Source organism: Chinchilla lanigera, unplaced genomic scaffold, assembly GCF_000276665.1.
Source record: "Chinchilla lanigera isolate Chin_1 unplaced genomic scaffold, ChiLan1.0 scaffold00071, whole genome shotgun sequence".
Lineage (NCBI taxonomy): Eukaryota > Metazoa > Chordata > Mammalia > Rodentia > Chinchillidae > Chinchilla > Chinchilla lanigera.
In genome coordinates, this window is record NW_004955472.1 from 8,315,284 (window position 1) to 8,319,976 (window position 4,693).

Below are 4,693 nucleotides of genomic sequence, written 5' to 3' on the forward strand. Positions count from 1 at the left end.
ATCCATTAGACTAGACTCATTAGGTTTCAGGTTTCAGGAGGCTTAATACCCCAAATGACAATACTCTGAATCCATAGTGTATGGTCAGAAAAGGGCACAGTACACAGTATGGGAACCACAGTAACTAATAAGATTTGTTCATTGCAGCCAGAGGCTGCCTAGCTGTGAAGGCTGTAAGAAGCCATTACTACCTTCTGCTCTCTTTTCCAGAGTCACACTGGGTGCTTATTCTCTTTCAATTAGGAACACTCTATATACGTGCAGAGCACCTCAGAACCAGCAAGCCACAGATGGAGTCTCAAATGAGGCACATAAACTTCTTACTTCTGTTCGACTGTACCCAATGTCAGGGGCCTTTGGGGGCCTCGCTGAGACCGGGTGCAAAGCGTCAGTCTTGCTGATAGACCAGTGCAAACAGCCAACAAGCAGCACCGCTAAAAACAACATTTCATTTCATGTCTTGACCAGCAGTCAATACCATACAGGTAAATCTCTGATTTCAGAGAAAGAGCCCAAGCCAATTATGGAATGGAATAATGGAAGTAAGCCCCTTAGCACATCTATTTTTATGATGAGCTGAATCTAATCCATTTAAAGTTCACACAGTTGCTCCTATATTTAGTATAGAAACAATTACTACAGATTTCCGAGTAAAGGCATTGTATAGAATATTAATGTAGTTCTGTTCTGAGGAAGGTAAAATATAGAAGAAATGCAGCATGTTGAATTTTAACTGTTCTGTAGTAAACTTCTCAAAGAGAATATTAAGAGATCTAGGAAGACTTGAAAAATGTTGAGCTCTAGGTACTACCCAGAGTTTGTTAGAATAAGTTACATCACATAAATTAATTTTATTTTCTGATGGTTAAATACTATGAAATTTTTTGTAATTTTAATCACAAAGCATTTTATTAAATAACTTTGTGGAGTTTCTTTTTGCATGCAGATGGAGGGATATGGTATGGGGACGTGGAAGTTCTATCAAGTTGGAAAAATTGTACCCAAGTTGTTATTGTTGGCGAATTGTGTCTAACTTGGGGCATGCTGTGTCATATGCAGAGAGACACAAGTGACAAAGAATGTGGCAAAGAAGCAAAGGGGCAGCAATGTGCTATAAAGCTGGGCCAAATAATGATAAAATTAAATTTAGTTGATGTCCACCTGTCACTCAAGGATAGCTAATATTTGTCAAACACTTACTCAGTGCTAGATACTTCCTGTGGCATTTTCAACTATCACCTCACCATGTTCTCACACCCCAGTGAGGTAACGGTTCACACTGCCCCCAGCACATCGAGGTCCTCATGAAGATTCAGGAAACTTAGATTATTTGCTTGAGGTTATAGAGCTTTTAAGTGGTACAAATAAGTTTCAAACTCAGGCCATTTGATTACAAATCTTTTGTCCTTATTAGATTCATGGGAATGACTGGGGATACTTGATTGATCGTCTTGGCAAAATATTTCAAATGCACAACATGCTCAGCCTAAGTCCTATGAGAGCTCTGACAGCTCCTGGAGAACAGATTGCCTTATTCACTTGCCCTCTTTCCCCTCATCCTTTCCACATCATTTCAAGAACAGGTAGTAAAGTCTTGTTCTAATCATATCACTTTTTCCCTGGAAATCTTTTGATAATTCTCTATTGCTTATCTAAATTCTTTTGCTCTACTGACTTTTCTAGCCTCACTTGTTACACTATATACTAGTCACTTTAGGCCACTTCTGTTTTTATAAACTTGTCATGGAAGTCTCAGCTTTTTTGCAAATTAACCTATTAAAACTTTGCTTTTTATAGGCCCAGGTCAAATGCTCCCTCCTCTAAGGTTAGTTGGACGACTGAGAGAACCGTATAACAAGAATAAAAATTATTGTCATGATTATGATATATTAATTATTCATGTGCTAAAGGGTACCACATACTAATTTTTCAGTTGAGCCACTGGCTGAGTCTGTCTTGCTTTCTCTGGAGAGAAATTGGGTGCACATATGCTGGCCTTTTCTATAAAGCTGGATAAAGTAACAGCATAGGCTGCTAACGCTGTTGTGAGAAAACCACCCATGAACAGCTATTTGTACTGTGATAAAGCTTTTCTGGAGAGCTTTAGCAGTGGGATGGGCCATGCTATATAGTTTGTGTGATTTTCACAGGGATTCAGAAGTAAGATAGACTGAACTTCTGCAGAGCTGGTCATAAATGTCCACTTCTTCCTGGTGACTCTCTCCACAGCATTTTTCCCTATGGATTTTTCTAATATTAATGCTGTGCCCCTCTCTACTTAACTTTTGTTTGCTGTTTCCTATATGCTTTAAAATATGTAGTAGTTATCAATAAAGTTATACTCAGCACTTTAAAGAACATATAGAAAAGATTTTGTCTATCTGCACTCCAAGGATAGATATAACTCTTCCTTTTCTTAGTGCGGCAACCACTAGGGGATGATTTTAGATTTAACAGATATTTAGACCCAGCTGAATCCCCTGGGCTACACTTGGCCTCAGTCTCCTCAGCAGAGACAGGACAGAACCCTGAGAGGGTCAGCAGAATGGCTGCAATCACCCCTCACGGCTGGAGTCCTTGCTGTGTGGATGCAGCTGTCTGTATGACCACCGCAGGGAAATGGCCAGTTATTCACGAAGAGAAGAGATGAAATCCTCATTGGACAGGGGCAGGGGCTGCCGTGCTTGAAAAGCTCATACCTAGCAGGAGCCATATCCATGGTGACCGCTCCAGAGATAAAACTTACAGGGTCCTCACAGAGAGCAGACCCACCACCAGTGTTCAGGGAAGCCCGGGGTTTGGCCTCACATCAGAGGTTTATCACTCTCCTGGGTAGGCTACAACCTGTCCACCAGAGGTCATTTCTTTCTGTCATGATCACTGCTGCTTGATGCTGTAGTTGACACATGCCTTCTTTGTTTCCTTCTAAGCAAACAGCTAAGAACTAAACCAATGGTCAGACTCTTTTGTTACCGGAACACCAAAGCGAGTCTGCTTTAACAGGCATCGTGCTGTAGCACAGGGTGGGTGAGGTGGGTGCAGGGCACAGGAGGGAGCCCTCCTAGACTAAAGCCCAGTGAATGCCTGGGAGGGCACACTTGGTGCCAGCCTTCAGGCCTGTCTCCGTGGGGTCGAGGGCTGACTCACACAGACGGAAGAGTTTGGTATCTTGCGCCAACCTTGGGAACATTGCCAGTCCTACGACTGCTTTTATTTATTCATGTTCCTGGGAAGTTTGAATGCTTCGAAATAGAAAGGAGACGAGGTACAGGTTGAGGAATTTGTGATCATGGAACGCTGACTTTCTCAGATGGTATTTAATTATTGTGCTTCCCACAATTTTGGGGGTATTGTAAAAGCAATAATATTACAGTTGTAAGGAATTTCAAAATAGGTGATATTATCTTCTCTAATTATAATAGATGTATTCAGCAATGACTGTTGGCCCAAACAACTTAATTTTGCTATCTCATGAAATCTTCAAATGAATATGAAGTTCCCCTACCTTATTAATCAAAAATTAGGCCTCCAAAAGACCAGAGTGTTTGCCTGACTTCATGCAGGCAAATCCATACATATTATCAATCAATAAAAGTAGGGTATTGCCTCTAGAACTTAACAGTATCTATGTATGATTTTCAAAAACTACATATTTAGTAGTTTTTGAACATGACGTACAGGTGTGGTCGTGCACGCCTGTAATTCCAGCACTTAGGAGGCTGAGGCAGGCAGATCACTGTGCATTCGAGACCAGCCTGGGCTCCATAGTGAGCTCAAAGCCAGCCTGCAGTACATAGTGAGACCCAGTCTCAAAGCACCAAACAAAGCCAAAAAAGAACTGTACATATTTTTTGTACTTTCATTTAATTATATCATAAACATTTTCAATAATTTCACTTAGCCTTCATCATCAATTTTTGCAAAATATTAGCATACTGTTTTAATACATTGCAACGTAGTAACTTACATAACTATAGCCCATTCTCACAAATATATTTTATTTCTGTCATTAATGTTGTCAGTCTATCTCTCTATCTACCTATCTGTCATCCACCCATGCTTTACTTGTCTCATTATGCCTTTTGTTCTTGCTGTTTCCTCTCCTCAGACCTGCTATATTGCTGTAGCATATTGTTCCCTGTTAATTTTACCATAGTTTGGTTTTTTAATCCTTAACATTTCATTCCATATGGAAATTATCATGTTTTTCAGAGAAAGATGTGGATACAACTTGCTCTTTTTGAAATTTTTAAACAATAGTCTTGTGTCCATATTTTAAATATCTTTTTATACTTGTTTGTAAGAGTGTAGCTGTTACAAAATCTACTGAATGATATATCCATTTAGGCAGTGGTGACATGAAATTTTAATTGTCGTTTTCATGTAACTTATCCAACTAGCTGCTGAGGTTACTCTTTCCCTTTTTCCTTGTACATTGTTGATGCTATTTTATGTCCTCTGACTTGATACTTTCAAAATAAATTTTAGTATTATTTGGCTAAGATCCCCAGAAAAGATACTGATGAGATTTTAATTGGATTCCAGTAACTCCATATTGACTAGACTAGATATTCTGTAATTTTTAGTTTCCCTTTTCTGAAATACAGCATACTGACCTACATGTTATTGTCTGTCTGTCTGTCTGTCTGCTTGCCTGTCTATCATAAACTTTGTTTATTTTGTTTTTTTCAAA